Below are 12074 nucleotides of genomic sequence, written 5' to 3'. Positions count from 1 at the left end.
GAGGAATGTCACATCGATCATGACTACAGGGAGGGAGGAGAGAGAATAGATGCCATTGTTTCCAAGGTTTACAGAGCTTTGTTAATGGCACTCTGGAGGGCATTTACGTTGAGACACACATGCAGTGTACTGACTCCCACCACAGGAATCGGGCCAGAATGAGTGTTCTTTACAGCTGCAACCAGACAACAGCATTGTATGGACTTCATGTTAGCTCACTGTAACTAAGACAAATGTCTACATTATACAAAGCATGCCTCTTACAGTTGAATAAAACCGAGGAAACGGGTTCTTGTTTAAAGGTGTAAAGTGTAGGCAGGTGAGCAGGACAAGAATGATGAAGACAGTGACTAGATGAATAGAACCTAAATGCAGTTTATTAACCAAAAGCCTGAAAGTATCCAAAACACAAACCATGAACAAGAAACAAGGACTATGACTATGAAAGCAAAACAACAAGAACCAAACCGAACAGCGTTATATTTAACACAATACTTAACAAAGGACGATGGCAAACATGAGGGCTTAAACACAGACCAGATAACAAAACAACCAATGACAAGACTGAACTTATAATAAGATAACAAGACAAAAAAACACGAATAGCGTTATCGATTTTTATCTAATACACCAGTTTAGCAACTGGGTTTCATTCATAGGCAGGTTGTTGTGGTGCGTTAGTTCACCCAGAAATTAAAATGATCCCATAATTTACTCCCCCTCAAGCCATCCACTTTCTTCTTTCTGCCAAACACAATCGGAGTTATATAAAAAAAATATCCAGGCTCTTCCAAGCTTTATTATCGAGTGAATGGTACCTTAGATTTTGAAGCCCAAAAAAGCGCATCCATCCATCCATCAAAAAAACAATCATACGGCTCCAGGAGGTTAATAAAGGCCTTCTGAAGTGAAGCGATGCGTTTTATAAATATGGATAAAAATATCCATATTCATAACTTTATAAACTATAATCACTGCTTTCCGGTAACGGCTGGTAGATCTTTGAGACTGTCCCTGTAGCTCCCGAAAATAATAGAAAAATAAATACACAAATACATTATGCCCGATTAATGTTCTGTTTTGCAAGAGCCCCTCTCTCTCTCTCTTTCTCTTGATCCAGCTGTTGTATTTACATGTATTTTTCAGTGCTGCATTAAAGTGACCAATGAGATAAGAGAAGAGTACCGGGACGTTAACTGTCGCAAACGTCAATATACGGCACTCCCTGGTGATAGCCTGTAAGGTAGATAACAGTTAGCTAACATGGTGGAGGCTTCACTAAAGAATGGGAAGAGGAATTTCTTTTTACCTTGGTGAATGTGGAGAGTCTATGTATGTTGTGCCACCAAACACAAGCACTGTCTAAAAGAGCGGCACCACAACACCAACCAACAGAAATGTAAAGACAGCTACCCACCAAAGAGCGCAATCTGTGCTAGGAAAGTTGATGAGCTGAAATTGGAGTTGAAGGCCCAGCATTTGCTTATCACAAAAAATATTTGCTGCTCAAAATAAGGCTGCTACTGAAGCATCGTTTTGTGTAACGAATGGTTTAACCTTTTGGTTAAACACAAGAAGCGTTTTACAGATGACAATTTATTCAAGGAAGCAATGGCCATTGCTGTAGAGACCGTTTTGAAGGACTTCAAAGACGACATCATAACTGCACTCCGTGGTGTAACGTTTTGCCCTGCATCAGTGACAAGGAGGGTCGAGTCGATCCACATCCTCTGACAGTGACAAGTGTTAAAGGACTTGTCACTCTGTGAATATATTTCACTACAGTTTGATGAATCCCTTGATGTAATGGGCACAGTATTTGTGTATTATATTTTTGTATTATTTCAGAATGAATTTCCAGGATTCTACAACAAAGGAGGACCTCACTCTTTTATACTTAAAGAGAGAACGAATGGTGAGGATATTTACAATTGAGTTAAAATAATATGTCAGTGAAAATGACATCGCCATTCATAAACTGGAAGCAGTTATAACTGATGGGGCCCTGGCAATGCATGGTGTGCGCTCTGGGTTTTATAGCATTGTGCCGATTTTCCCGACTTCGTGAATTAACATTGTGTGCTTCATCAACAGGCCTTGGCTGGGAATGTTGTGGACTTTTCTCATGTAATGACAATGGTGGTCAAACTGATCAATTCGATTGGAGCAAAAGCACTTCAGCACTACTTATTCAAGGTGTTATTGGATGATCTTGGATGCCGCTAACAAAGACCTACTTTTCCATGCTGATGTCTGGTGGTTTGCGTGGCAAAGTGCTGCAATGCTTTGTTGACTTGCTACCTGAGATGAAGACTTCCACCAAACCATGTGTGGCTGCTGGACCAGTGAATTTGCTGCAATTGTTTCAAAACTCATTCATGCCCATTGATATAGAACAGGTAGCAGCCAAATTCCAGCAAGTATATGCTTTGCCAAGTGGAGCTGGCATGGAGATGGCTAATGTGGAAAATGGCATGGAGCTGAAAGCCAAATCAAGGGACCGTGACTTTTGGGGACTTGTCAGCAGAGAGAAGTTTGCTCTCCTCACCGCACGTGCACTAAAATTGAGTGCCTACTTTGGATCCACTTACCTCCTGTGAAATGGCGTTTTCAAAGATGAAAATAACCAAATCAAGTTACAGGAGCCTGCCTCAGGCTGGCTGTCTGTAGCTATGAGCCAAACTACAAAGCACTCGCAGACAGTATTCAGTCACACTGACTTGAGTGAGTGACATCACTGCAGCAGTTGTGCCATCTGATGGCATTGTGAAAAGTCATGCTGCATAAGATGGGACATAGAACTGCACTTAGCTTAATTGCACTGACTGAGAATTTTGTTAGCACACATTACAGTTCTAATTTATAAAATGCTAATGGTAAATGTAGTATCTTCAATGAAGCTTCAGTGGATAAGCATAACAGTTAACAATGGCACTTCATATGATCTGCTCACTGCAAGTGTTACAGAATTACAGAGTTTTCTTGGTTGCATCAATTTGAAAGTTGGATCAAAGCATTTAATGTAATTCAAAATCAGTTAGCCTAAATAAAAGGCCTCAAGTTAGAAGTACAATCTGTCTTATTCTCTCAACTCTCCAATAGGTAAATCTTGCCTTTCATCGAGTCCAAGTTCAGGGATCTTGGGCTTAAAAAGATTGCTGACCACTGCAATGGTGCATTAAGACTCACAATTACGCTTGATAAAGCACCCAAAAATGTTTCATAGAGGTAGTCATGTGTCATATTCCAAGTCTTCTTAAGGCATACGTTCATGATTTGAAATTGAGCCCATAGTGTCTTATTCGCTCATTTAATCTGTCTGCAGGCTGCTGTCCTGGAGTATCTAGCATGTGAAGGATGTGAGGATTGTTTAGTAGGATGTATTCGTCTACATCAGAATCTGAGATGCTGGAACGGCTAGTTGAGATTGTCTCGCTGAGAAACAATCACAACTTAATTTATATCTTAGAAAATACTGTCATGAAAATCAATACAAGCTGTTTATAGATATTAGTTTTACCTTGCTGGTAGAAAACAAACCCTATGCGTCAATCCCACCCTAGCCCAACCCAACCCCTTAAGTTCATATGTACACCGTCCAAATGAATTCTGCAAACATTACATTTTTTAGCTCAAAGCACATATTTGCAGTCAATCTCACTGACACAAATCTGAGCCATATTTAGATCATAGCAGTCTGGTCTGAAATGCCCTCAACCAGGCAACTGACTACTTCTATTCCTCACAGGCATTTACTTTGATCCCTTGTGAACTTTTTTATGAAAAACTCAAGTTCATGATTTTTATTTTTTTCTAGAGCTAGTCAAAAAATTTATTTAATGTGTATAATTACTAACAGCTTGATATATTTTTCAATACATATTGTGGCAGAAGAGCCAACCCCTCACTCTCATCATCATCGTCCCTCCTCTTAAGGCCATCCTTCAACCAGGCTCACAACGGGAGTGAAGGAGAGAGGAGAGGTGCAATTTAATAAGCCTTGTTTGGGCAGCCGATGTTGAGGCACACCTGATGTGAATATATCCTTATCACCGCTGCCATAAGAATGTAGAGTACACCTCTCCTTTGTAAGCCAGCTTCTATCTCCTTGTGTGCACGCACTGGTGTCCTCGCAGGTCCAGGAGCGGAGCGGAGAGTGTACTGGCCGAATCAGATACATTGCATTTACTTTGCGGGCCTGGCATTGTATCTGATTCAGCCGGTACCCTCCCCGCTCTTCTCCTGGACCTGCGAGGATGCTATTGGAGCACACGTCGTGGCCAACGAAGCCTCACTCGCCGCAGCCCCTGAAAAGACCGAAGACCCCCCCCCCCCCAATCCTTCACCGGATCCCCCTTTATTTTGGACAATTATCCCCGTGGACACTTTGCCGCAGATACACTTAACAGTCGTGCCACTTTTGCACATGGTATTTCAGTGCAAAAACCTGTGTTTTATTCACTAACCGCCAGCAATCTATTTTAGCAGTCATTATCATTCCTCTCGGTGCAAACACACCTCATCTCTATGTAAATTAGGCTCATGGAAGACTGTGCTTTTATTCTTAAAAAATTGTGTACACAATTAAATGTAGGTGGTAAAATTATTTTTATTTGAAAGAGATGTTTGTGAACATACCCATCATATACTGTAAGCAGTAATTCATCAAATACTGATCAGATGATGGAGAAGAGCGTTATATCCTGGCATATATCCAGATGCGCTTTCGGCTCGCTTTCGGCACACTTTCGGCATGTTTAAGAGATGATTTTGTTGTCTGGATCACAGTAGAGGTGTACAGTCCTGGCAGGGTGTGTTAAATATGGTGGTCTGCTGCAAAGCGCTCCGAATAGGCCCGATGTAGGCTGATCTACATAATGTCTTTAGTGATTGGAGCACTAAACCAGCGCAGAGAGTGCATGCTAATAAATGCTATTTATTCTTACAAAATAACCCACCCTGCCACCGGGGGCAGTGTTTCAATATTCAGTAATCACAGACCAAGTTTAGCTCAAGTAAATTCATCCTGATGTTTATAAATTCACTGTGAGATTAGTCTGGTTGTTTTCCAATTTAAGCATCTCAACATTCTTAAAACTAGAGAAGCGTATCGGAGTTTTCAGAGAATGGATATTGAATGTCTTATTTAGATTGTTAAAACATGTTGTTTAAAATAAAACCACTCTAGCGTTTTACATGTGTTAGTACAGTAAAATTTGTTCATGATGCAGCTCATTTTTTAAGGCTTTTTTTATTTTTATATGGCCCTGCTTTATCTCCAGTGACACAGGCTTCATACAGGTTAGATGTTTTTCAAAGGCCCCACCAAGACATACCATTATAGATAAGCATGATTACAGAGACTCATCCTGAAATTAATTCTAAAGGTCAAGTGTTCTGAGATCTGCCTAGTGCCATTTTCCACAACTACAGAGGGAAAAATGCAATGAAAACCTTCAGTGTTCATGTGAAGTAATTCAGATTGAGATTATTCACAGTGTCTGAGCACTGCATCATTGGATGTTTTGAACTTCAGCTGCGATGAAATCAACCGCAAAGACGTTCTTCTGCAAATGTGTAATAAAGTGCAGCAAGTTACCGATTCCGCTCATGCATTAAATACACTTCCATCATATGGTGCTATACCTCCACGTACACATATGCACATATGCACATAGAGCTGTTTGTTATAGGGCTCTGCAATCTATTAAATATTCACAATATATTTGCAGGGGTTTTCCTGTTGATGTAAGGAATAATCCATTAAATTATTTTAATATACGATGTGGAATGGAATTATTTAACGCACACCGCTTATGCTATAGTCACTTGCCAGCCTTGATTAGTTACAGCTGTCATTGATTTTTGCAGCGTAAATAATGTCTGGAAGAATAACATTCACTATTATCTTTTTCTATGGGTCATTTATATCTAGAGTTCTGTCTGTTCTAAATCAGACTCCGAGATAAAATAGTGCAATTAAGACTACATTTATTTGAATGAATGAAATAGTTGAACGAATAATTGAAAATATGGACATTCGTTTTTAAAGACCAAACATTCTGCAAAAGCTGAATTTAAATGCACAATCCAGAAATAATAATAGCCACAGAATTTTGAAGCGTTGGCTCTTATAAGAACATGTAAAATGTCATTTCTGATTTAAGTAATTTTCACATTTATGAGAAAAACCGGTGTTGCAGTCATAAAAGAGCTGTAAAAGTGGCATTTGCATGATGAGAGGAAAGCCATCCAAAACGCTCAAACCTGCAGACTTTGACCTCTGTATGGTATCCATTTAAAGTTGCATGGTTTATTGAATTTAGAAAGAAATCAAGATATGGCCTTGCAAAGTTACAAAACTGCAAAAGTCTGCATTCAGTGCTTCAGGCAGTGATGTATGATCAAGCAGCGCCCTCTAGTGGGTGTGTCTTGAGCAGAGCAGCAATATTAAAGGATGTTTATCATATTACAATTCAAATTGTTTTGCCTCGTCTTGCTGGACAGCTTCACAATTGATTTAAAGATGGCATTTCATGACTCAATGTTGTGTTTTGAGACAGTCTACACTATAGTCACATGAAGAGGTAAAACTACCATTAGTGAAGTAAAAATGTAATCCGGATTGTGTTTGTAAGGGATAATGCAAACACAATTGTTTCCTGATTCAAAACAGTCTTGTGTATGATCATGTTGCAAAACAGCATTAGAATTGGTGATTTTGATTCATTTGAATCAAATTAATAGTTTAAACTGTTAATTTCATCAGTCATAAATCAGATCCAATATATATATATATATATATATATATATATATATATATATATATATATATATATATATATATATATATATAATTTTTTTTTTTTTTTTGCACCATCACTCAAACATGTTAACAGAATATGTAAATATTGTATAATATTTTGTAATATTGCTGTTTCTTACTACAGGATGGATTGTTAGATTGGTACATATTAATGAAAATAATCTAATTCACCCTTTGTGTTCATTTAGTGAAAAATGGTGTGTTAAACATTCCTTGATTGTGTGTGTGTGTGTGTGTGTGTGTGTGTGTGTGTGTGTGTGTGTGTGTGTGTGTTGGTCTAAGCACATAACTGGTAATCAGAAGGTCGCTGGTTCGATCCCCACATCCACCACCATTGTGTCCTTGAGCAAAGCACTTAACTCCAGGTTGCTCCGGAGGGATTGTCCCTGTAATAAGGGCTCTGTAAGTCACTTTGGATAAAAGCATCTGCCAAATGCATAAATGTAAATATATATTTATATATGGATTTTTATTAACACAGCAATACTGTATTTAACATGTTACATTTGAGTCTAATTGGCTACAATGGGTGTCTGTTTGAAATGTTATTTTATTCATTTTATTTTCCATAGATGTTTTACTGGTTAAATGTCACTAAAAAGCCTATAATAGGTTGTTTACTGGCAGGTTTTATTGTGACAACTTGCCCCATATATTGTGGAAAATATTTTAGGTCAACGTATCTTCAATTAATATCTTCAACGTATCTTGCTTCCTGGGTAATTGCATTGGACATGTTCAAAATCTTTTTTGGGCTAAAGCTTTAAGGCATGTACATATGCTGAGAAATATTCACTGGAGTAATAAATGTGACTTGCCCTACTTTACCCTATGTCCAATATCAAAAGTCTGAATATTTATGATATACTTTTACCTAGATAGATTTTGCCCAGCCTTAGTTTGTTCCAGCCTAATTCTGCGTAGCCCCAGTCAAGAAGCAGTTTTGAAAATGCACACTTTATTCATTGATCATAAAATAATAAACAAGGAGTGACCTGGATATTTGGGTATACTGAGTTATACTTCCCAGTTAGCCTCATTTCGACTTATCGTCTCCCGCTAGCCATAGGGATGATGCTAGCATTATAATGCCTCCCTTGTGTCAGAATATTAATCCAACCAGTAATTGCTTTGATTAAGTTACGCTTGCAAAGTTCTCAGTTCAAGACTCGTCTCATAATGCCAATGAAGCCATGATTCCTAAATTGAAATAAACACAAATTAATGAAATGTGAAACGGATTGAGCCGTTTGGGTTTGCAGCTGCTCAGAGCATTTAAATGCACAATTGTTTGTCTTTGCCTGTGTGTCAGACAGAGGGGTTACCAGGATATCATGTTTGGGGGGGCATTTGGCTTGTTTGGGGGGGCAACATAAACAATTGAAAAAATCGGCACAAAATTAAGCTATACTACACACAATCTGTTTTAGTGCATATCTTTTTCTAAGCCAGGAACCCAGAGATAGGCACAGGGCCCCTATTAGACTATAGGGCTTAAACTGGATTTTTGTTGTGTCAGACCTCACTCATCTGCTAGCGATGGAAAAATATGCACAAAACAATCCACTTTTAAATTGTAATTTATCATCAGATGCAGAGGCGTTTCCAGCATTGAAGGACATCCGGGCTTAGCCCAGACAATTTTATTTTCACACTAGCAACCACTTCCCTGTAGTCCAAAGCTGGTGAGAGGGTATTCTTTGAGTTTTGCTCTGGCTGGGCCTGTTTCTACAGTTCCTAAATCTTCCACTCTAGTACTATCCTCAACATCCTCTCTCCCCTGAATCATCTGTGATGCAAAAGAACAGATACAGCACATAACTTATTGCAAATCAGCTTCAAACAACTAATTCATCAAGTGCTACATATGTCAAATTGTAGACCAATACCATTGAAGAAAATGTATTGGGAAGAGCAGATCAGTGGGATTGCCCTTAGATCTATCATGATTCTTGAATTTTCATGTACATTAACATAAAGTCATCACAAAAGAGTTATATTATAGTGAGTAAAGTGAGGTCAAAAAAATATTGAATATAAATAATTTTTTTTTTTGACATAAATAGTCAAAATTATGTATAATATCCTAAGTTAAAGCAATACATGAATGACTTTAGTCTAAGTTCATTGACACACTATGGCATCGAACTGTATATAATTCTCATCATCTCTATGAGAATAATTCATCTGTCAAAATCCTTTCATTAGGATCATTGGGATAAGAAATGTTTCACTTTTAACTTTCTCTAAAGTAAAGTGACTGATTAATTGTTACCAGTTTCCATGCCTGATTCTGGCACAGCTGCTGCTCCTCAGTCTGTTGCTCATTTTTGCTACACTCTACAAAACCATTTAATCAAATCAAAGTTTCCTACAAACTAATATCACAAAACAAGTCACACATACCTTTTATGTTAATGCTTATTGGTTATCCTTAGCGAAAACAACACCTGATAAACAAGAAAAGTACGCTACGAACGGGGCTCGAATCGCGGTCTCCAGCGTGAGAGGCGACTGCGTTAACTCGGAGCTACCAAACCTACTGTGGGTGAAAGCCAGCTAGATGATGATCTTCAGACTTTATGGACAAAAACAAATGTGAATTCTTACCCACTGACTTCTTTCGGAAAAATCCCCAAAGCCTCATTTGCTTCATTTTTGCTGTCTTTCCTGCTAACTGCCGTTAACTCGCCACTAAGTAACGTTAGTTGATGTCAACGACTTTGCAAGCTCCTCCTCTACCTGCTGCATATTCAACAGAGAGGAAGAAACGGAGTCGCCCATAGGCTACCGACAGCAAAGGAACTTATTCTATAGGCTAGATTATGCCTATGTCTATTTTTACAGGCTGTATGCAGTATGTGCAAAGCCAAAGCACAATGAAATAAGGCAACTTATGATTTCGGGGGTTTACATAGGCTATTGTCTGGTTTCATATTTGTCAGTCAACTATTCAAAATACATTCGGGGCTACACTCAAAACAACAGATGGACAGATTATTTCTCAAATTCTCAGGGGAGGCAGAGCTTATCCTAGGGGAGGCACTGCCTCCCCAGCCTCAGACACGCCCCTGGTGTCAGAAGTGAGGGTGACTGTATGTTTCTGGGGGTTTCAAGACAATTAAATGTTTTTTTAATTATTTATTTATGGGTGGAGAGTGATGCTTTTTTCAGAGAGGATGGTCTCTCTCTAAAATTAGCGCAGGTATTATAGGCTGTGTTATAGCTTTAATCACATACCCTCATGGTACGGGACAGTGTTAATCAAACTGATTGTCGTATCACACTGCTATGACAGGTCAGATCCACATACATAGATGTGCAACCCAACCTCTTGGGGGGTTTGCACCACTACTAAAAGTCCTTAAAGAATTTTTAAAGTCCATTTAGGGAACAGTTCACCCAAAAATGAAAATTCTGTCATCATTTAGTCACCCTAATGTGGTTCCAAACAGCAATGAATGTGAATGGTGACTGAGGATAACATTCTGCCTTTTGTGTTGCACAGAAGAAAGTCTAATGGGTTTGGGACAACGAGTTGGTGAGTAAATGATGAATTTGATTACGAGAATTGTTAGAATTGAAACCTTTTTAGTTTTCCTTTTAATTTTAAGATTAAGACAAAATGAAATGTGCTTTAAGTGAACAAGTTAAGAACCGCTCGCGATTGATTTAGTCAGTAATTAAGTCATTAGATTGATTCAAACAGTTAATGTTTAGACTGATATTTTTTAATATTTTTTTTTTTTAAGGAATTAATTTAAAGGAACTGCTCTGACTGATTCAGTCATGGAGTGAGTTATTATACTGATTCAAACCGATCTGGGCTGAGTTTCCCGAACAACGACGTAACTCACTGCCTCGCCACCATAGTACAATGCAACATTGGAGCAGTTAACTAGCTAGTCAAGACTGTTTCCCAAAACTGTAGTAACCATGTTGCACATCAATCATTCAAACCACGTTGGTTCAACAACATAGTGCTGTTGTTACTGACATTATGCAGGGGTTGGAGTCAAACTTCAGACTTTGGGGTTCCCCCGATGCATTTGAGCACAAACGCACATGAATGCTTTTCAAATGGGTGCATTCTATTCAGGACAGATCATCCTTCCAAAGTCATTACCATCCATTGTGAGAGCAGTTGAGGGCTGAAAGATATGGGGCTCCAAAATAACAGTCATGTGGAATTCATTTTTAAGCTATTTTTATGGAAAATTCTGTTTGATTTGCTATGATTGATTGTTCTCCCTATGTAGTGCCAGACGGAGGCTGATTTATCCCGGACACAGAAGCCGTGTTCTCCAACAGAAAATGCTTGTGTTAAAGCACTTTCTCTTGACAGCTTTTATAGGCACTTAAATGGCTGCATCCATGTTTTTTTTAATTCATGTAAATGTGATCAAAGTTGCTGGATCTACGGCTTCGGGAAACAACAAATTGTTAAACTACATTTGTAACGATGGAACTTAGGACCATAGTTGGCTAATGATGCTTTTGGGAAATGTACCCCAGTTCAAGACTTATTTTTCAAGGCTTTCTTTTGGGATTCAATAAAAGGAACTGCTCCGACATATTTAGTCAATGAGTCATTAGACTGATTCAATCCGATCATCTTAATGCTGATTCTTCTAGTCTTTTTAGGGATTTATTAAACATAAGCTCCCAGACTGATTCAGTCAATGAGTGAGTCATTAGTCTGATTCAAACCAACCATTTCAAGATGGATTTTTCAAGGCTTTTTTAAGGGATTCTTTAAAAAGAACCACTCTGACTCATTCAGTCTACGAGTGAGTCATTAGACTGATTCAAACTGATGATTTTTGACAATTTTTATATATTTATTTATTGTGTGTGTGTGTAATATATATATATTTGAAAAGTAAAATAGGTTTGCGAACAACGTTTCATGTTGACTTTATAGATATGATCCTGCGAAGCTCAAACTCTGTATCCATGCACATGAACATACATACACAGACACTGTAATTGAATCAGTCTTTTGCTTTCTCCGTATGGTAGGAATGAGCATTTTACTTCACCATGATAGTCTTTTAGAGTGCATGCAATGACACTCCAAACACCGATATATAAAGACATTTCAGAATTTAAATGTGTACTCAACTGCGGGAGTAAGACTATGGCCATATTTCACTCGGCTGATGAGCTTCATGGTCTGTTTAAAACAAAAAGTGTATTTCTTTATTGTCCAGACTCTTGTATTATTGCTAATTTTCCTCATATTAAT

At 38.3% G+C, this 12074-nt stretch overlaps 1 protein-coding gene across 2 annotated transcripts in view; it reads left to right on the top strand.

Moving 5' to 3' along the window:
* Nucleotides 1-12074, top strand: part of LOC127623125 (rho GTPase-activating protein 42-like) — a 155467-nt gene that overhangs the window by 60416 nt on the left and 82977 nt on the right. The gene's annotated exons all lie outside the window — the stretch shown is intronic.

Source organism: Xyrauchen texanus, chromosome 29 (assembly GCF_025860055.1).
Source record: "Xyrauchen texanus isolate HMW12.3.18 chromosome 29, RBS_HiC_50CHRs, whole genome shotgun sequence".
Lineage (NCBI taxonomy): Eukaryota > Metazoa > Chordata > Actinopteri > Cypriniformes > Catostomidae > Xyrauchen > Xyrauchen texanus.
This window is presented reverse-complemented; position numbering and strand designations above follow the sequence as displayed.